Genomic DNA, 22,497 nt, shown 5'->3' with positions numbered 1-22,497 from the left:
AACTCTAGGGAAAAAAAATTATAGTTTAATTAAAGAAAGGGAATATTTGGAGAATAAAAAAAATTGAAGAAAAAGAAAGAAAGAATTAGAAATTTTTTAGGAAAAATTTATTTTAGGGGGGTATAATGTAAATTTATATGCACATAGTGCTATAAATAATTTATTTTAATGAGCTAGCGGGGCACATGTTGGCTCCTGGATACACATTCACATTTGCAGCCGCGACTATGAGCTTTGATGCCTATTAATAGAGATTTTAAAAAATCAATAGAAACACCAACTTGTCAAGTTTGTACGGACATGAAAACTACATGTGAAATACATGTTTGAACGATTACGATAACTAATTTCATTATGTGACAACCACATGTGTTTACATTCCTTTCTCTCAAAATCACCTAATTAATGACCATAAAGCAACCACCAGGCGCTATCCCAAAGCTGGGTTCATATCGGTCCCCCCTCTTTTTCCTTCCGTCCTCTTCCTTTGGTTTTGGTTACTCTCTCTGACTTGTGGTCGTGGTTGTCGGCGGATGCAAACGAACGGGTTGTTAATGAAGAACACACAATTGAGGGGATGAACGGGCATCATAACTTGAATATAATCACTATATTAGGGTAAATTAGTCAATTCATGAGTTAAAAAAGACAATTTCAATCGTTAGTGGGTTTGACTGGCCACATGCATTCCTGGACTAATAAATCCCAGGACAGCCCTCAATTGCAAAGAAACTTGATAGAGTCATTGTGAACACTTACTGGCTCTCTACTTTTCCAAACTCAACAACAAATTTTGCTCCTCCCTTGTGCTTTGATCACTGCCCATGTTAGTAAATATAGGAGTTCCCACACCAAGAAGAAAATGTCCTTTCAAATTCTTTGATTTTTGGTGTGAGCATCCTGATTTTTTGACAACAGTTGCTTCTGTGTGGAATATTGAAGTGTCTGAAGTGCCTATGTATAGGCTTACCACAAAGCTCAAAAGACTGAAAAGTGCACTAAAAAATCTAAACCACAATGTTTTCAGTGATATTTCCAGCAGGGTAAAGAATGCAAAGTACAACCTTATTGCTTGCCAAAATCTCTTAGACTCTGATCCAAGGAACATAGAGCTCAGGCAACAGGAAAAAAAGTTCCTACTCATTTATTCCAGTCTAAGTAAAGTGGAAGAATAGTTATTTCAGCAGAAATCAAGAGTGAAGTGGTTAGCACTTGGTGATCAAAATACTAGCTATTTTCACAAGAGTGTCCAATCCAGAATTAACAAAAGAAAGATTACAAGTGTTAAATTGCAGGATGGTGCAGAAACAAAGGATATGGAGACCATTAAGCACACATTCACCACTTTTTTCAGAGATTTGCTTGGTAGCAATCGTCATTGCTACCCAGGTTTGAACTCCTTGTCACCATTCATTTTTAAATCAGTCAATGCTGAATTCCATGAAATTCTTTGCTCCATCCCAACTGATATTGAAATAATGAACTGCATGTTCTCTATTAAATCCAAAAGTTCTCCAGGACCTGATGGTTACAACTCATTCTTTTTTAAAAAGGTTTGGAGCATTGTTGGGAAGGATATCACATTGGCCATTAGGGACTTTTTTCAATCTAGGAAAATACTTAAGCAAGTTAATACCACTTATTTGGCACTAATCGCTAATGTCCCTAACCCATCATCACCTTCTGATTACAGACCTATAGCTTGTTGTAGTGTTTTGTGGAAGTGTATTTCCAAGCTTATTGCAAATAAGTTAAAACCCATTATGCCTACTTTAATTTATAAGGCCCAAAATGCCTTTGTCAGTGGTAAAAAATTTGGGGATAACATCATCTTGGCTAAAGAATTGCTAAAAGGTTATCATAGGGACCTTAATCCACCTAGATGCACACTCAAAGTGGATCTCATCAAGGCTTATGATACTTTAAGCTGGCAGTTTATCCTGGATGTTCTCCAACTAATGCAATTCCCTCCATTATTCATCTCTTGGATTAAAGCATGTATATCCACTACATCTTTTTCTATTTGTATTAATGGTGAACTGTGTGGTTTCTTTAACAACATCAAAGGACTAAGACAGGGGGATCCCCTATCACCTTACCTCTTTGTTCTGGCAATGGATGTTTTCTCAAGTATCACCAACCAAATTACAAGCAATGAACCACTTTTTACATATCATTGGAGATGTAAAGTAACCCAAATCTCACATTTAACCTTTGTAAATGACATTCTAATGTTCTGCCATGAAGATGTAAGATCTGCACAGTCACTCAAAGTATCCATTGATACCTTCACCAACCTTTCTGGCCTCACCCCCAACCCTAACAAAAGCAACTTGTTTTTCAGTGGAACTCCACATCAGACCAAAAACACCATATGCAACATCTTCCAATTCCCCTATGCAGAATTACGTGTCAAGTACCTTGGTCTACCACTGATTTTTACTAGACTCACAACAAATGATTGCCAATCCATCATTGGCAGCATGATTTCTAGAGTTACAAGTTAGACTGCAAGAGCTCTATCATTTGTAGGAAGGTTACAGTTGATACAATCTATGCTTTTCAGCATGCATATTTACTGGACAAACCTCCTAATTTTACTATATGTGACAAGATGGACCAAATAATGCAAAGATTTTTATGGTCAGGCAAAGCAATGAACAAGTACAGAGTAAAGGTAGAATGGGAGCATGTGTGCAACCCAAACATGTAGGAGGACTGGGCATCTATGATATACAACTTTGGAACAAAGCCTCAATTTTGAGACATATCTGGACTTTGTGCTCCAATGACACAACTGGAATTTGGAAAGAATGGACACTCAAGAATTTAGTAAAAAAGAAAAGCATTTGGGACATACTTATACCTAGTGACAGCTCTTGGTTTTAGAGAAAGCTTCTACAGAATAGAACTTTGGCACAGCCTTTTGTCAAACACATCATCAACAATGGCTCATCAACAATGGTTTTCTTTGACAAGTGGCTTCCATGTGGACCTCTCTATCAGGTATTTTTTAACTTAATCATAGACAGGGCTGGTTAATCAACAAATCCATGAAAGTATCTTCATTACTCACTACTTCCCAATAGACATGGCCTAGACATATTTCAAATATAGTCTCATCTTATTGTAATATCAGGAACTTACCATTCCCCAATATTCATTGCAATGATACCATCTAGTGGACTCCATCACCCAACAAGACATATTCCCTTAAACATGCACTTCTTGCTATCACCCAACCAATCCCACCTACCCACTGGCATAAGCTAACCTGGTTTAAACATGCCATACCAAAACACTCCTTTTGCTTGTGGCTAGCAATTCAAGAAAAATTACTTACTCAAGATAAACCTGCATTTCTCTACACAATACAACCTAATGTGTATATCCTTTGTCTAAGAGTTGCTAAAAATCATGAACATTTGTTCCACCATTGTGATTATTCAAAAGTTGTATGGGCTGGTCTTCAACATAAATGTGGGTTTTACACAAACCCTAACTCTTGGAAAGACTTCATAATTTGGGCATCATCTAATTGGAAATAGAAACTTAAGAGAAGCAGAATTATGGTATGGAAGCTAACATTAGCTAGCTATGTTTATCACATTTGGAAGGAGTGAAACAATAGAATGTTCAGAAATACCTCATTACCTCCAGTCCAAACAATGAACTCAGTGATCAACGCAATCAGGCTGAAGCTATTCTCTGTCAAGAAATTTGAATGCCCTTTTGCGAGAGAAATTGCAGCAGATTGGAATCTCCCAGTTTCATTTTATGAGCTTGACCAGTCAAATCTCTTCTTCCATTTCGCAACCACCCAACTCACACAAACTCCTCCACCTCTACCACCACCACCTCTTCCACCGATCCCAACTACTCAACACCTCCCCCAACCATAACCAGTAGTGTGGATACTTCATGGTTTGTAGATTCATCCCACCCGAGGATGTGATTGAAGGTAGTTAACTTTATGGATGCAGAATGTTGTAACTTAGGCTTTGGGGCCTAGCCAGGTTTAGGACTTCCTTGTAGGTTTCTTTAGGCCACTGTAGTGGACATTATGGGCTGAGGGATCTCCTTTGTAATTACTCTTCTTTTTTAATGAATTACTTAATTACCGAAAAAAAAAAACAGTTTTCAAGATTTCAGAAAACATGCTTGGTTTGTAACTTTAAGAAAAATTTTCTATTTTCAGAAGAAAATTGTACAAAAAATTCGACTTGGTTCAGTTTTTGAAATTGTTTTATGAAAATGGAAGCAGTTTAAATTTTAGAGTTAATTTCACTGACATCTCTTTAGGTTTGACCAAATATCCCTCAAATATCTTTCGAAAATAAACTTAGGTCCATTTCATTTTTCCGTCACAGTTTCCATTAAAAATATGTAAAAAAATAATTTTGTCCATAATTTTTTAATCTCATTTATCACCAAATATTAAATTACTTAAATGACCATTATGCGCCTCATCTCCACCTCCACAACCACCATTGTCATCCCACCTCCACAAGGACCACCACCATTATAATCTGATGAATATATAATCACAGACTTCCTAATCATAAAATGCATCACCTTACAAACAAAATCTTTAACTTGAATATATATATATATATATATATATATATATATATATATATATATAATCACCTAATATATATACACACACAGAGCGAGGGATATATCACCTTAAACGCACCAGAGAATCAAAATGGTTGTATTTTCCCATAGGTACTATCTTTTCTTCTCTTTCCTCTCCTTTGTCTTTCCTTTCTTTTGTGGTTTAAAGGTTTCAATTTATGATTAAGTGTTTGATGAAAATCTTTATTTAACTGTTGGATTGAGGAATTTATCATATTTTGAAGACCTTCTAAAATACACAAGAACTCGTGTAAAAGCTGGAGGAAGTGCCTGGTATAATATGTTAATTTAGTCGAAATAATTAGCAATTTTATGCCTTGTTTGGAAGTTGGTGGATGGAATTATTCAAATAATTTTGGGAATGTCCTTTTGTGTATTTATTATTCCACTGAATCTATTTTTATACACAAAACTCGGGGAGTTTGGGGTGCTTGCCGAGGTGTATGAAACGAAGGAGTTATGGCTAGGGGTGTTCAAATAATTCGTTAATTTTGGAGTGTTTAAATAATTTGTCAATTCGGTCCTAACCACTTCAACTCGTGTGATTCGGTTAGGTTTTCAGATCTCATGGTTCAGTGATGGTTTAGAAAAATAGCAATTCGCTATTTGCGGTTCATTTAACAATTTAAGCTCTAAAAAAACCGAACCGATCTGTTAACCGAACCGATCCGTTACCTTAATTATATATTAATATATATTATATATTATATATATATATATATATATATATATATATATATATATATATATATATACTTACTGTCATATATTACTGTATTTCTATTTTTGGTTTTTATTCATTATTTAAGTTACTCATTAGTCATTAGAATTTATAGTCATAGCCGCTATGTGCCTCACTCTTCCTCCTCTTGTCTCCCAATATCTCGCCTCCCAATCCAACACCTCTCAATCCATCGTTCACCCTACAATACATCGAACAACGGCGACCTCTTTGATTGGATCAACCTCTTTTTTGGTGAGTTCACAGGATTTTTTCGTGGATTTTCTTATTCTTCTCTTCTCTAAACAAATCATATTGTTTTTTGCAATGTCCTTGCTGATTTCTTCTATTTGTTTTATTTTTCTCATATTTTTTTTGAAAGATTTTATTTTGAGACGTAATTATGATGATCTTTTGGTATGTTAGGCATTCAGTTCCACAAGTTTGATTTTAATTTTTTTTATTCTCTTAAAAATATAGTTTGATTTTAATTTGTGATTTTTTTTTTTTGAAAGTCATATAATTGGTTTAGATGAGGAATACTGGAATAGGTATTAGTAGTTGAATTTGATGTAACAATTTCTCTTCTTGGTAGATGATAACGACAGAAAATACTAATGTTCCAAGGTTTGAAAAACCTAATTTATGGGAACCGAACCGATCCGATCTGTTATTTCACAGATCAGTTTGGTTCGGAATAAAAATCCCCATGGATCAGTTCGGTTTCAAATTTAGCCAATCCGCAGGGACTGGATGGAATTGAACTTTACCCCTAAACCAAACTGAATCGAACCGATCCATGATCGACCCTAGTTCATCATAATCATTGTCTTTGGGTCAAATTTTCTTTTTCAGGTAAAATGATTTTCTATTTCTGCCCAACTAGTTTTTCTTTTCCAGGTAAAATTTTTTAAAATTTTTATTTTTTGGTGTTTGCAAAGGGTCTAGGTTGAGTTCATCACCAGGTGGGGCATTTTTAATAAATATATTATGACAACTAAACACAATATATATATATAACATTCCAAAAGAATGGAGCAGTTCACGCAGTTGGGTTGGGTTGGGCCGTTGATTTTTTTTCCCTTAGTTAGTACTCATATACATTTATCTCTTCTGAGACTTGAACCCCTGGCCTCCTTTTGAGAAGTAAGAGACTGATACCGCTAGGCTACTGGTCCGTTGGTGCTGTTGATTCGTTTAAAGAGAGCGAGTTTGAGTTGGGCCACGAAAAATCAAGGCCTGTAATTTTTTTAGATACTCATATTTTCACTGACAATGCTCAAAGATCAAGAGCTTGTTGACTAACTTTTAACTTTTATTTGTATAAGAGTCCAGTGATACTACTTTCGAACACGGAGACCGTACCCCCGCCAGTTGGTTGGGCTTTTGTATGAACTTGGAATACAGAATTCCCAAGTGATATGCCTCTAATTCAAACCAAGCCTAGTTTGGGTGGGCTTGAGCTTGACCTAAAAACTAGAAAATGGAAGTAGTTTAAATTTTAGATTCAACAGGCTTGGTGTAAGAGTTGGACACTTGTCCATTTACCCAAAAGCTTAAGTTATTGGGTAGTGCTACATACCCACCCATTTATAGTCCTTTCACACTCTATCCAGATTCGATGTAAGACAAGTACCCTTTGTAATAATCTTCGCCACTCGAACTTGCAACGCCCTCATTATGGTGGCTAACCCGAACGCCTTCTGAGGCTAGCACTTGGCGTGGCACCGAATTAAGGATTGGGTCTTACTCTGATACCAACTATAACGGGTGGACGCTTACCCATTTACCCGAAAGCTTAAGCTATTGGATAGTACTGCATACCCACCCATTTATAGTACTCCTTTTACTCTCCTTTCGAATCCGATGTAAGACAAGTACCCCATGTAACACTTGGGGGCTTATGTGACTAGCGAATTCAATTTGACTTGAAATTTGCCTATTATATCTATATTGAAAGAGGTATAAGAGCCTATAATACTGGTTTGGGAATGAAAAATAAATGGGAGAGGGGATGGGAAGGGCTGAGAAAGTATATAATAGTATTGTACACACAGTATCCCCGTCCAAGGTACCTTTTTTTTTTTTTTTTTTTGGTTGGTCTCACACACACATGCCTCCATTGAAGTTCAAACCCCTAATCTCCCCTTAGAAAGTAAGGGCCTTGGTGTCGCTAGACCACAAAAAAATTCTCAATTTTCATGTATCAAGGCAAATTAAAAATTTCTATAATTGTGCATTACACCAGGTTATCAAGTGTAAGTACCCGCGGGGTATTATTACTTTCTTGGAAGTTGGACACATAAAACATTCGTAGGATATTATTACTTTCTTGGAAGTTGGACACATAAAACATTCGTAGGAAGTTATTGTGTCATTCTTTCATTTTATTTGGTTGGTTGAAAGGAAAGAGAAGAGAAAGATGTTACACCTTTCATTATCGGGTAAGAGGAAGGGGACCAAAGTTTTTACATTATTTGACCACTATACCCTTAGTATGTAATTTTACAAAAATTAATAAAGAACGATAAAAATCACTTTATATAATATACCATACTCATAATCATCATCCTCTTTCTTCTCTAGACGATGGAGACTTGCAACCTTACGAAAAACAAAAAGGAGAGGAGAAAAGTAAGAAGCCCACGTGACCCACGCATTTGTGAACATACCCACGCATTTGTGAACATATGATACCTTTCCCACACTATCTCGTTTCTATTTCAATATCATAACCATCAACTAAGTGCGGAATGGGTTATTCCTTTTTAATGACAACAACAAATTAGAATTTATAAATAGGTCACTACTGGCGTTAAATGATCTTAAATTTTTTAATAAAAATAACTAAAAATTCAATTTTTTGAATTGTGTTGTCAAAAAACAACATATTGGTTTTTATTTATTTTTTATTTTTTTAGACGTTTGTGTGAGATTAAAAAAATTGAGGATTATAATAACCAATTCTATTATATAACATTGATGTGCGTTCACATTTGCAGCCGCAAATCGCAACTACGAGTTTTGGTGCCGATTAATAGAGATTTGAAAACATCTGTAGAAACACCAACTTATCAAGTTAATGTGAGGAAGACATGAAAACTGCATGTGAAATGCATGTTTGGATGATTACGATGACCAATTCTATTATGTAATGCTGATACATGTAGGGGCGGAGCCTAAAATTTGATTGAGGAGAGCATGATAGACACAAAAAAAATCTAATAAAGCAAGACAATGTACATGAGTGCAAGAAGAATAAATTTTTAAGGGAAAAAAAATTAAAACAAAGAAGAAAAAAAACAAATAACAAAAATATGAGAGAACTCTAGGGAAAAAAATTAAGTTTAATTGAAGAAATGGAATATTTGGAGAATAAAAAAAATTGAAGAAAAATAAACAAAGACTTAGAAATATTTTTATGACAAAAATATTTTAGGTTGCTTAATGAAAATTTTTATACACATAGTGCAATAAATAATTTATTTTACATTTGCAGTCGTGACTATGAGCTTTGGTGCCGATTAATAGAGATTTTAAAAAATCTATAGAAATGCCAACTTGTCAAGTTAATACGGATATGATAACTACATGTAATACTGATACGCGTTCACATTTGCAGCCGCAAATCGCGACTACGAATGTTGGTACCCCCATTAATAGAGATTTGAAAAAAAAGAATAGAAACACCTCCCCTTGTCAAGTTTGTGAGGATGACATGAAAATTGCATGTGAAATGTCATGTTCTGCCTTTAATTTGATAAAAGTTAATAAGTAAAAATTATTAGCTAGTAGCCACACACACGTCCACCCTTTCTCACAACAACCACCCTGTGTCACTTACATCCCTTTATCTCAAAACCCACCTAATTAATGACCATAAAGCAGCCACTAGGCGCTATCCCAAAGCTGCGTTCATATCGGTCCCCTCTCTTTTTCCTTATTTTTTCCTTCCCTGTCCTCTTCCTTTGGTTTTGGTTACTCTCTCTGACTCGTGGTCGTCGGCAGATGCAAACCAACGGGTTGTTGATGAAGAACACACAATTGAGGGGATGATGAACGGGCGTAACTTGAATATAATCACTATATTAGGATAAAGTAGTCAATTCACGAGTCAAAAAAGGCAATTTCAATCGTTAGAGGATTTGTTTGGTTTGTAACTTTAAAAATAGTTCTCAAGATCTCAGAAAACGGATTTGCTTAGTTTGTAATTTTGAGAATAGTTTAGAAAATTATAAAAAATTCTGCTTGGTTCAATTATAAAAATGACTATTTTCAAAAAACTGTCTTTTATTATTATCTGAAAACTGTTTTATGTTCTCTAAATTATTTAGAACTGTTTTTAGAGTTACAAACCAAGCATGTGTGCTTGGTTTGTAATTCTAAGAACAATTTTCTATACAAAAGACTCTGCTTAGTTCAGTTTTCTGAAAACTATTTTATGAAAACTGAGTTATAAAACGGCTTGTTTTCAAATAATTGTTTTTTTGTTATTCTCTAAAAATTGTGTCTGTTCTTTGAAATTTTGAAAACTGTTTTTAGAGTTACAAACCAAGTAAACCCTAAAACTATTCTCAGAAAACAAACAATTATAGTTATCTGAAAATAAACATTTTTATAACTGAATTTTTATAAAAAAAAAGTTTTCTTAAAATCTGAACAAAATAGAGTTTTTGTATAGTTTTCTATTTTCAGTTATTTGAGAACAGAAAATAGTTTCTAAAGTTACAAACCAAACAAACTCTTAAATTCTCCAAACACTCCAAAATTTTTGAGGGAGAAAGAGTAGTATCTAGAATCGCGAGCAATAAACACACCTATGATATGCCAAATATGGTATATAGCCGTCTAGGTTCTTCAAAGTTCTTATTCTATATTATTGGTGTCAATAAGGGTATGATGACTAGAACGATTAAAAGACTAAAGTGTCATTATGTATTTGGGAAAAAAAACCCTAATCAAAAGAGAGAGAAATGATGTTATATGTAAAATGGTATAAGGGCATTTTGGGGAGACCAAAATGGCAGTTTAGGAAATTTTGTTACTTAAAGATAGGCATGTGCAACTCACATGATTACTTAAATGTTATTTTCTGACATATTATATAAATTAAGTTCTTATTTATCAATTTTTTTAAAACTTAACGAACTTATATACCCAAAATAAACGTTAAAGGTGTTATTTGTCCAAATTTAAAATATTAAGGCTGTTTTTCTCACTTTACCCTAGTATCTATTTGTAATTAAGTTTAATTTAAAAAAGTTTAAGTGTAATTTAACTTAATTTTTTTTTTTTACAGCAAGTCACCTCAAGAAGATCATTTTTATTTGTATTTATAAGACTTGTAAACCAATCTATTTTGCTTTATTTTGATGAAGCCACTTAACATAAAGCTTTTTTAGCATTATTTTATGAACAATACTTCTCTTCTTACCGCTGAAGTGGGACAAACTGATACCAAGTGTATTATTATAGACTAATCATATAATGCAATGTCAACTGTTAGAGTAAATTCATTCTAATAATAAGGAGGGGAATATTATTTTTATTTGTGTCTTATACCTTCTTCTTTTTTAACCTTATAAAAAGGGACAAACTGATACCAAGTGTATTATTATAGACTAATCATATAATGCCATGTCAACTGTTAGAGTAAATTCATTCTAATAATAAGGAGGGGAATATTATTTTTATTTGCGTCTTATACCTTCTTATTTTTTAACCTTATAAAAAGTAGTCCTTTTATTTTACATTATAGTATTTTCAATTTGACCTTCTCAATAATAATAATAATAATAATAATAATAATTTTTTCAATTTTATGATATTATACTTGGAAAAAAATTAAAACCATCGTAAGGTTGTCTTTCTACGGAAGGAGGAATGAAAGACTGAACACTCTTGCCCCTAAAAAAATACAATATTAAGAGTATTTTTATTATTTATTACATTAAAAAGATATAATTATTTAAATGGAAGAGCAAATATCACCTTCTATAATATTAATTATATGCATTTGTGGGTCGAAATTAAAGGAAAACAAGTACTTTCTAGTATACATTTTTTTTTTTTTTTTTTTTTGGTTTTTGAAATTTCCTCATTTTACTCCATTAATAGAAGTAGTGAAATTCAAACATTTAGACTTCCGGAGGTAAAAAGAAAATTTCAAATATTTAAAGTGTAGAAGTTATATATATAGATATATATTGTTTTGATATGATAAATTAATGAGGTGACACTTCACGTTCACATGCATAATTTGAACTTAAATTGATTTATGTGAAGACGTCATATACAAATAATGTGAATTAGTCGAACATTTAGACACAAGATACTAATACTCATGAATAAGTGTTTGGCTATGAAGCACCGGCACGTGAAAATGGACGGTCGTACCGGTATCGACACGGGTATCTGTAGAAGTGTCCTATTTTTTTATTATTTTTTTCATGCCAGACAGGGCGAAGGATACGCAGGCGACACGGGCATAGGACACGGCGTTCAAATTTTTTGTAATAAAAAAAAGAAGAAAAAAAATAAAAGAGAGAGAGATGAAGAGATATATACATATATATGATTGTGTGTATGCATAGAAAAACAGATTGAGAGAGGGAGAGAGATGGAGGAGATGAGAAGGTCTGTTTCAAGAGAAGAGAGAACTTGCATTTTCAGACTTTTGGCTGATGAAAAGCTTCAAAAATAGTTTGCGATTTGGAATTGATCTAATAGCGTCTTCGTCGCCTTCAGATCTAATAGCATCTGCCGTCTTGTGAGGCCGTCGGCTGAGCCTTCGGATCTAACAGCGTCTTCGTCGCCTTATTCTAATTTCCGGATGATTAATTCCTATTTGGAAGCAATTACTCTAGGGTTTTCTCTAGTAGCTGTCCTGTTGGGCTGGGCCTTGCTCCTAACACTTGTATTGTTGCTAACCTGTTGGTCGTTGTCCAAACTTCTTGGGCTGGAGCGGCTGGACCTTTGATCATGGCAAGGCCATTGTAATTTTTTTGTAACTTCTTTATTTATACAATATTCAACTTTCAAAAAATAAAATAATATAAAAGTATAAGAAAGAGAGAAGTGATACCTCTTTTTTTTTTTGTTTATATTTTAAAGATATTTGAGCTTATATTTTTCTAGAGAATAATGGGCTTAAAAGTTTATGTTTATTAAAAATAAATTAAAAATTGAGTGTATATATATATATATATATATATATATATATATATATATATATAATTTTATTGTCGTATTCTTGCCGTGTTCGTGTCTTATTTTTTTAAAATTTGTCGTATCACTATATCCGTATCGTATCATATTTATATTTCGTATTTGTATCCGTGGTTTAGAGGTATTTGGTACTTTCTAATAATAATAATAATAATAATGAGGTTACACTTTTGTGCACCTTAAAATTTGCATGCAAGATACTGCAGGGTACCCGTCTAATTTGGTCGTGTCGTCAATCTAAAGGTGGGTGGGTCAAAATCCAGTACATGTTCTTTTTCAGGCATTAGTTACATCCTACAGGTGAGTGAAATCTGCTATGCACTGGGCCCACAGAACATCACAGTCTTCAACAGACCCCATTGTGTTGTGCGCTCCACCGCGAGAGTGTCAATCAAGCAGTGGCACTCCAAAAAGAAAACCTTGACACATGTGGACCCCCTCACCATCATCGATAATCAGAGCCGTACGATTACAATCACGAACAGGTGGGCCCCATTTAGCCCATTTCCACACACGTCACAATCGGATCAGAGGTTTGATCAACCAGGTGGTGTCTTTGTGCTCACTTTGCATCATCTAAAGACACGTTTCGAGCAGAGAGACATGAAATTGTGGGTCCGACGAGGTTGGATTCGGATCTCATTCCTCTCCAATCCACCTGGGTTTTTGGTGCACCTACAAATCAAGGACTTTACTGAGTTATTGGTCAAGTGATCTTTACAAATTTTCAGTGTACCAGGAGCCCATAAACTGGTGAGGATCTAGCTCCATCAAGTTGATTGCTAAAAAAAAAAAAAAAAAATTGTTTTCCAAAGTGAAAAAGTAGGCCAACTATACGTTCAAATGAAAGGTGATCAACTACGAAGTACCGATGCAGATGCATGATATTAACACGATAGGATAATTTATATAGACCTTTTCTATAATTTGTCCTAATTACAGGGAGCACTTTTTCTGTTTCAGAAATTACGAGGACCTCCCCTACTTTTGAAAATATTCTGCACTCCTTCTGTTAGAGTTAACGATACTCAACGACGAAAAATGATGATATCAGCTACTATTTTTCATGAAATGCCAAAAATACCCTTGTCTATATTATTTCATATTATATTTAAAATTATATATATATATATATATATATAGCTATAGCACATCTCTTGTTTGTTAGGGTGGACTCACACTCTGTATTTTTCATCTCTTGTTTGTTAAGACACATATATAATTGTTGTGAGATAGAACGATTCATTAGGGTTGAAGAGAAGAAGAAGACGAAGCTGTTGCCGTTGTGTGAAGCTGCTCAATATTGGTTATGTTGTGTAAATCAAGTATTGGGAGTTTTGTAGAGGAAGAAGAAGAAGAAGATTGTTCTGTAATTTGAAGAAAAACGATGAAGAAGAAGATTGTTCTTCTGTCTGCAACTTAGGGCTCTATTTGGGTAAGTTTTGTTCATCTACAAATTAAAGGCTGAATTCTGAATTACGTTTTGTTCAACTTCAAAACAAATATTTGAATTTTCAATTTATTCTTCAAAAATCTGAAAATTTCATTTTTGTGGGTTACGATTTGTTCTTCAAATATTTGGATTTTTGTTTTTGAAAACATGTCTACAAGTTCAAAGGGAAAAGCTTCAAGCTTGGGTGATTTAAGGTACAGGGATCTGTATTGCAAATGTAAATAAAAAACAAAATGTGTAAGTAAGGTCACAGGTTTTAATGATTATAACAATAAGGGGAAGTTGTATTATGTTTGTCCAACTAGAAGTTGTGGTGTTTGGGAATGGTGCAATCTAATAAGTTGCATTACAGATGCTGTGGTGGACTCTGCTACAACATGTAACCAAGAAGATGTACTTGCTGAGATTATGATACATGTTGCTGAGATAAGTTCTGAGATTGGTAAGCTAAGGTCTGAAATTTGTGATATAAGGTCTGAGATTGGTGAGACAATGTGTGAAATTGGTGAGATAAGGTCTCAATTTGCAATGTTTGAAAAACCCCTTGGATTCATGAAGCTGCTTATCAATGCAAGTTTATTTCTTGCAATTTTCTCAGTTGTATTATTTTTCTCAGTTGTATATTGAAGGTGGTATGCCTTCAGTAATTATCTTTTGTAATTAATGATTTTCAGTTCTTAATGGAGTTCTTAATGAATGATGGTAATAGCATGGCCTTCACTACTATATGACTTATATTGACAAACTGCATTAACAGACTCTGCATTGACAAACTGCATTGACAAATAATTTAGACCTATATGACAAACAATTCATAAATATGAACAACCTATACAAACAATCAATTGTCCACAAAACATACCATACAAACAAAGTTAGGCAAAAAACATACCATATCATTTAGCAATAAAATTCAGAGTATTACATTGAGTTGTCCAAAAGCTATACCAAAAGTCAGTTATCCAAAAGTATACCAAAAGTTAGTCGTTCAAGAGCTATACCAAGAGCTATACCAAAAGTTAATTCTAACTCCATAAAGTCCACCATATACCCTGTCTATTCTTTTTGGACAATTGAGTTACCCATAAAGTACTTAAACAACAAAAGTTTCATAAATTGTCTACAAAAATATATTTATATAAATTATATTGATGGACCTTGGTTGCTATTGGGGGATTAGAATGTTGTCAGGAACAATAATGAAAAGAAGGGAGGTAGAAGACATCCACTTAGAGTTTTTGCTGATTTTAATAATACAATTGATAAATTGTATTTGGCTGATATGCCCACAGCTAATGGTGTTTATACCTGGTGCAACAAGAGATACATCAATAGAAGGATTTATGCTAAATTAGACATAAGTTTAATGAATGAAGATTGGGGTTTAATGAATGAAGATTGGGCTCTTACTTATCCAGATTCACATGTATTATTAACTCCTCATTTGACCTCAGATCATTGGGGATTATGTGTTAAAGTGCCTGTGAACATTGCCTCAGGTCTTAAGCCTTTTAGGTTTTTGTTGATTTGGAATAAGCAACCTGCTGTCAAGGACTTGGTAGCTGCTTCTTGGGGTAAACATTTTAAGGGTGAGCCAATTGCTAAGTTAATGGTCAAGTTAAAGTTTTGTAAACAAGCTGTGAAACAGTGGAACACAGAGAAATTTGGATTAGTTTATGCTGAAGTGATATCATGCAGGAAGAAGTTAGCTGAGATTCAAGGTGTTTTGGTTGATGACCCAATGAATGAGGATGTTATACACAAAGACGAGGAATGTAGATTAAATTTGGAAATGGCAGTTTTAAATGCTCAGAAATCAAGGATTAGATGGGTGAAAGATTAAGATAGATGTACTAAGTTCTTTTTTTAGAAAATTAAGCAGCATAGGGCTAATAGTAATATGACAGCATTGCAAGAGGAAGGGACTACTATTACTGATCCTAATGTTATTAGTTAGAGGTTTGTTGATTATTTTCAAAGAGCTTATGCAGGGGGGTGTATAGAGTTACAGGTTCCAGAGCAGATATATATTAGAAAGACTATTAATCTTGAGGAGAGTACCTTGTTGCAAGCTACAGTTATAAAAGAGGAGGTGAAAAACACTGTTTTTGAATGGGAGCTGATAGAGAACCAAGTCCAGATGGATTTTCTTCTAGGTTTTTTCAGCAATATTAGAGTATTGTGGGTGTTGATTTTACAGAGGCTGTTATGTAGCTTTTTCAAAATCTAGTTTTGGGGAAGGGAGTTAATAGTACATTTATCACTTTGATTAAGAAGAAGAAGGATGCTGTTAGGGTTGAGGACTACAGGCCTATATCTCTTTGCAATGTTTTTTATAAAGTGGTAGATAAGATCCTTGCTAATAGACTTGCTACGGTTTTGGGCAAAATTGTAGGAAATGAACAAACAGTTTTCATCCAAGGTCGAAGGATCCAAGACAATATTATTATTGCTAATGAGTTGGTGAGAGGGTTTGGGGCTAAGAGGGCTAAAGCTACTCTAGCTTGGAAAATTGATTTGAGGAAAGCCTATGATACAGTGCAGTGGCCGTTTTTATTTAAGTTGTTGAAATTGTTTGGCTTTGGTGCTCAATGGATTAAATGGATTAAAGAGTGTGTATCATCTGTGTAGTTTTTTATTCTTGTTAATGGATCTGCTCAAGGATACTTTCAACCTGAAAGGGGGTTAAGGCAGGGATGCCCCTTGTCTCTACTGCTATTTACTCTTGTTACTGAATATTTCTCTGGTATGATGGAGTGGGAAACAAAGAAAGGTAAAATGATTCCATCTCAAGCTACAGTTAAAGATGGAATTCCAATTACTCATCAGTTCTTTGCTGATGATCTTTTAATTGTGGTGCGAGCTAATATGACCAGTGTTTTAACACTGAAAAAACTTCTATTTCAATTTGAAAAAACCTCTGGCCTTGCTGTTAGTGAGGAGAAATCTGAAGTGTATTTAACAAGAACAGTGAAGAGAAGGAAATCTATTCTTCAAACTTTTGGCTGTAAGGAGGGGAAGTTGCCTTTTACTTACCTTGGTTTACCTATTTCTGACAAAATGCTTAAAAGAAATGGTTGTTTAAATCTGGTTGATAAGGTCATTGCTGTTATATCTAGATGGAATGGGTTACATATTTCAATGGCAGGTAGAGTTGAGTTGAGTAGGGCTGTCATCATTCCTATGGTGCAATACTGGACTTCAGTTTTCTCTCTTCCTGCTGCAGTCTCAAGTGTTATTGAGAGAAGAATGAGGAATTTTATTTGGGACATGTAGAAAATAGAAAGAAAATTCATAGTATTTCGTAGAAGAAGATTACTATACCTAAGGAGGAAGGTGGTTTGGGGTTGAGAAGGATTGAGGACATTGACATTGCTATAAAGGTATGTTTGGCGTGGGATTTCCTTTTATCTAAGGATAGAATATAGGTTGCTTGGTTCAGAAATTGTTACTTGAAGAAGGCCTCATACTGGACTGTGGTTGTTAAAGGCACTTCATCAGTAGTCTGGAGGAGTCTTGTTTCTGTCAGAGATATTATTAAGGTTAATTGTAGATTTAAGATTGGCAATGGAGAGAATACTAAAGTTTTCATGGATCCATGGTGTGATGGGCAGTATTTGAGTGATATTTATAATTATAGGATGTTGGGGGCTTTGAGTAGAGACAAGTGTATCTGTATGAGTAGCTTCATTACTAATGGGTAATGGGATGAAGATAAACTGAGCACTACTACTCAGGACATGCTACAGCTTTTTAAAAATCAGGTTATTGCCGGAAGGGAAGATAAGTTACAATGGAAAACAACTTTTGGATTCAAAGAAGCTTGGGAAGCAGGTAGAAACATCAAGAGGTGGTATGGGTTGATTTGTGCTGGAATAGTGGTCGTCCTAGATGGTCAGTTCATGCAGTTTTGGTTATGCATAAGGCACTTATTTCACAGGTGTTCTTACAAAAGAGGGGATTTACATTGGCTTTACGGTGCTATCTATGTTACAAAGAGGTGGAATCAGTGGATCATTTAGTCTATTGTTGTGAGTTTACATGGAAGGTCTGGAGCTTCTTATCTCAGGTGTGTTCATGGAATTTGCAAAATGTTAATGTGGTGCAAGAATTGGTGGATCAGTTTAATTAAGATTTCCAAAGGAAAGATGTCAGGAAGATGCCCAGAGTTTGTTTCATAACTACTTTATATTTTCTTTGGTGGGAAAGGAATAATAGATTACATGATAAATTTAATAGAGAGGCTGAAGACCTAGCTAAATGTATTTTTTGGGAAGTGCTTGATGTGTTGGGGGTTAACCTTCAAGACGTCTTCTAATTTCCTTGCTTGCTAGTTTGTGTGGTTTGGTTCTTATTTAAGACTTTTTGCGTTGTTTTAGTGAGGGTATGCCCTTACTTGAATCTTTGTACTATATTATTGATTTTAATATACTCCTTCATTTAGGAAAAAAAAAAAAAAACTATATTATGGCTGCATCTTCAACTGCCTTCTTCTCCATCTTCAAGTGTCCCTTCCAGATTGGTTACTTCTTCCAGTTCCTCTTTGAACTTGAAATTTGACTACATTGGAGCTTCTTGCTTGATTTGAGGTTGCACACCCTCTTCCAACTTGGTTGGTGCTTGCAGTGGCTTTTCTACCTGCATTCCTCATTGTCTGTGATTAAAAGGAAACCAATGTTAGTTTGTCAGCTAAGAAAGACATTAGATATACATGTTAAGTTATAATTTTTGTAGAGAAGTTGTTAAGTTATACTTGTTGTGGAAAAGTTGAGCTTTAACTGTAACGACCCGGATTTCTCAACCCGGTGCGTTAGTGATGAACCGGAAGTTGACCCGATAATGGACCCGAAATGCGGAAGCGAAAGAAGCCAAATGACCTCAAGAGATGTACGTCATCCCTAAGGCCCCAAAATGACTCTCCATGAAGCCACGGAACTCAAATGAGCCAAGCAAATGAAGCAAGAATGCCTAACCCGAAAAGAGATAAACTAAGGGCAAAACGGTCATTTCTCACTGAAAAGGGTGCCACCGTGCACACCATTGGAAGGATAATGAAAATGAACAAAATTAGACTCAAGAATCGTCTGATTTTGAGTCCGAGCAGAAAAGATATGAAATTCCAACACCCGATGCGAAAGTTATGAAGCAATGACTTAACATTTTCCAATATTTTCATAATAAACTTTGAAAACAAAAGTGCATAGAAAATGAGATACATGTCATTAGCCTCCAGCCTCATCTCATACATGTTAAATACATTGAAAAGAATGCACTTACGTATACTTTACATATACGAATCAACGAATACAAGTTTAAACAAATAGGGTTACAAAGAGGCATCTTATGCTAACACTTGCATAAAATAGAAACTTAGAAACTGTAAGCCATCCAAGGAGCAATGGAATCTTCAAATCCTGAGTCCTGTACCTGAAATATGCCCCAGTATCGTAGGGGTGAGTAACATAAAGCTACTCGTAGGAGATGAGCATGCATCGACCTAGCATTTTACAATTTTATTACCTTATGGTGAAATATGTTAAAGGGGCTCATGCCACCTAACGTCTATGTCAAGATGAGACCCAGGGAGCATCCTAAGCTACCTAAATCATTTATATCATAATCACATTATTCATGCAATTCAAACAACATGGAAACATGTTATACAAGGCAACAAGATATAGATTCTCAATGTCTTTAACTTGAAATCCAAAATACGAAAACAACAAGTGTGGGTCATGCCACCTAACGTCTATGTTCAAAATGAATCTATAAGGTCATTCCTAAACTACATTTGAACATCAAAACACAAATTATGATATCGATGCAATTTGACCAACAATGGAACTTCCAATATAACGCATGAAGCATGCTTTCACAAAGCTATATCTTAAGCTCAAAATAGGAAATCAAATAATGAACAACAAGTTACGATATCATCTAGTTATCAACTTGAAATGAAATACAAAATCAAACAAAGTAGATACTCGGACGTCACGTTGGATCAGACCGACAACATAGTTACTTTAGGGTTACTAGCCCATGGGTAACCTCCCTATGTGCGCACTAGACTATATAGAGGGACAATCCCCCGTACTAGAACCAAGTCCTAGCCGTAGCCAAACAACGACATCCCCAAGTTTCCAAAATCAACAAATTGTGCAACAACATATATATATCAACATGTATATACAAGATATCAACTATTTACCAAGCACAATCCAAATTTTGAAAACTTATAAAATACATGCTCAAAATTCACAACTACTATGGCATGTAAGATGTCAAATACAAAGTGTGCAATTCTTTACACATAGCAACAATATATTCAATAAGGAAAAACATATTCTTATGAATATAAAAGTAACAACTATGTTATCCAATGCTCAAAAGTAATCAAGTGAACATACATCAGATCCAGATCCAAATCCATGATTTAAATATAGAAACAACTTCCAAAATACAATTAAATCCATGGAGTAATAAAGTAGAATTTAATTAAACATAAATAGTTAAATTCTCTAAATTCCAAGTTAATCCAAATAACCTCAATTTAATATATATTGAAAGACATGTCATGGTTATCATATATATAACATCAAATGACAAGTTAAGTGATTAAAACACTTAAAACAAAATTAATAAAGCTAATTAATTAATTTCCTCTAGATTTTTAAACAATTCCAAATGCCCTCAATTTAATCTATGTTAGAGAATATGTCAAGGCCTATTTAAATACCACATTACAACTTGATTTAATGCTTGATACAATCATGTGAATTAAACTTTCAGTAAAGATAAATATTAAATAAAAGTTGTAATTCTTAATCAAATGATCCAAATTTAATATATGTTAATCAACAAATCTAAACATAATTTCCTAGCATGTTACAATTCAAATCAAAGTTAAACATCATCATAAATTTTAAATCTTATACAAAGAAATAAAAATTACTAACTTTCTAGATTTGATACAAGGCATACATATATGTTGTATAATCATGGCAAACACACAATACAATATACAAATAATCCTAAAACATTCCCTACCTCAATTGGAATGAAAATCCCAATTACCACCGAAATGAAATCGCCCCAAATTTTCGGTCTGCAAAACAGATTTTTCAGCTTGCTACCTTCAACTTGTAAAATTCATAAAAAATTCAATTCTAACCCAAATTGAATGAATCCAAAGCCCAATAAAAGCTTAAACACTGTAATTTGATAATATCAATTTAGTTTAACAAAATATTTTCCCAATTGAAACAGTTTTGCCCCACAACTTTGAAACAAATTCTGCCCAGAAAACACATTTTCAGCCTGTAGCTTCCAACTTTGAAAATTCATGAAAAATTCATTTGACATCCAAATTGGGCAAACCTAATTTATTTTGGAAGTAAACATATGAGAGTATAAAAATGAAAATTTAAGCCATGATCCAATATCAAAAGGTTAGTGAAATAAATCATCTAAAAATATGTTTTTCAGCAGCAATAAAAACATGGACAGCAGGTTGTTTCGGATTTTTAAAAAAATTTAGAAATTCTGAGTAGTGTAAAACTTATGAGGGAAGTTCCAGTAAAAATTTCAAGGCAATTGAAGTATCACAACTCCATATAAAAATTCTTTTCTGGACCGAAAAGGAAAAGCTTCAAATTTCCAGCAACTAGCTTGCAACTTCAAAAATTCATAACTAATTCATTTTAAATCCAAATTACATGAAACCAAAACTAAATGAAGCTAATTGAGTATATTTTCATATTCTATATTTATTTTGACACGATTAATTTCAAGTTAAAACAGTTGAAGGGAAAAATGCAAGTCCTTCTCTTCCATGCATGTAAAACACTCAATAATGACATAAAAATACTTCAAAATAATAGATCAATACCTCACTAGAGAATTGAATCTCTAGATACCAAAGCAAAACTAGGAGTTAGGCTAGATCCTTCAAGGGTTTTGAAGAGGAGGATGAGGGGAACAAAAAATATTCCAAGCTTTATGGTCTAAAGTAAGTGGAAGGGCCTCAAAGATCAAGGTCAATGCCTAAGGCTTCAAGCTCCATCCATGGAGGCTAGGGTTTTCTTATAAGGAAGAGAATGAAATAATGTGGTTAAGTGTGAGTGGAGGAAATAGAAATCCTCTACTCACTATATGCATTTACACTATGTTCAACACACACATCTATGGTCAATTGCACAAAAACTCTCCTTTAAAACCATAATCCCAAAGTGGCCCAAAGATATTTGCAAGACTAAATTGTGAACCTACACTTGTCACCAATCCATGGCTCCTTCCAAGGCTTAATCACACACCTACACTTGTCAACCATCCAAGCCAACAAGTGTACCAATCCTAGGCCAACAAGTGGGTGAATCCTCACCCTCCAAATGTCATCATCCAATGCATTAAAGTGTTTCCACATAAATGTCAACAAGTGGACCAATGAGAGTGTAAC

General features: G+C 34.2%; 1 long non-coding RNA gene across 1 annotated transcript; it reads right to left on the bottom strand.

Annotated features, from left to right (window-relative positions):
* Nucleotides 1-19,330: 19,330 nt before the first annotated feature.
* On the bottom strand, nucleotides 19,331-22,145 carry LOC132268673 (uncharacterized). The gene is made up of 3 exons (XR_009469335.1): nucleotides 21,931-22,145; nucleotides 21,090-21,147; nucleotides 19,331-19,469 (listed from the first exon to the last, which is right to left on the bottom strand). It is a non-coding gene; the product is annotated as an uncharacterized LOC132268673 (long non-coding RNA).
* Nucleotides 22,146-22,497: the final 352 nt, after the last annotated feature.

Source organism: Cornus florida, unplaced genomic scaffold, assembly GCF_030987335.1.
Source record: "Cornus florida cultivar Cherokee Brave unplaced genomic scaffold, ASM3098733v1 CherokeeBrave_3.0.0_Hap2_Chr08, whole genome shotgun sequence".
Taxonomy (NCBI): domain Eukaryota; kingdom Viridiplantae; phylum Streptophyta; class Magnoliopsida; order Cornales; family Cornaceae; genus Cornus; species Cornus florida.
Note: the sequence above shows the minus strand (reverse complement) of the source record. Positions and strands in the feature narration are given on the sequence as shown.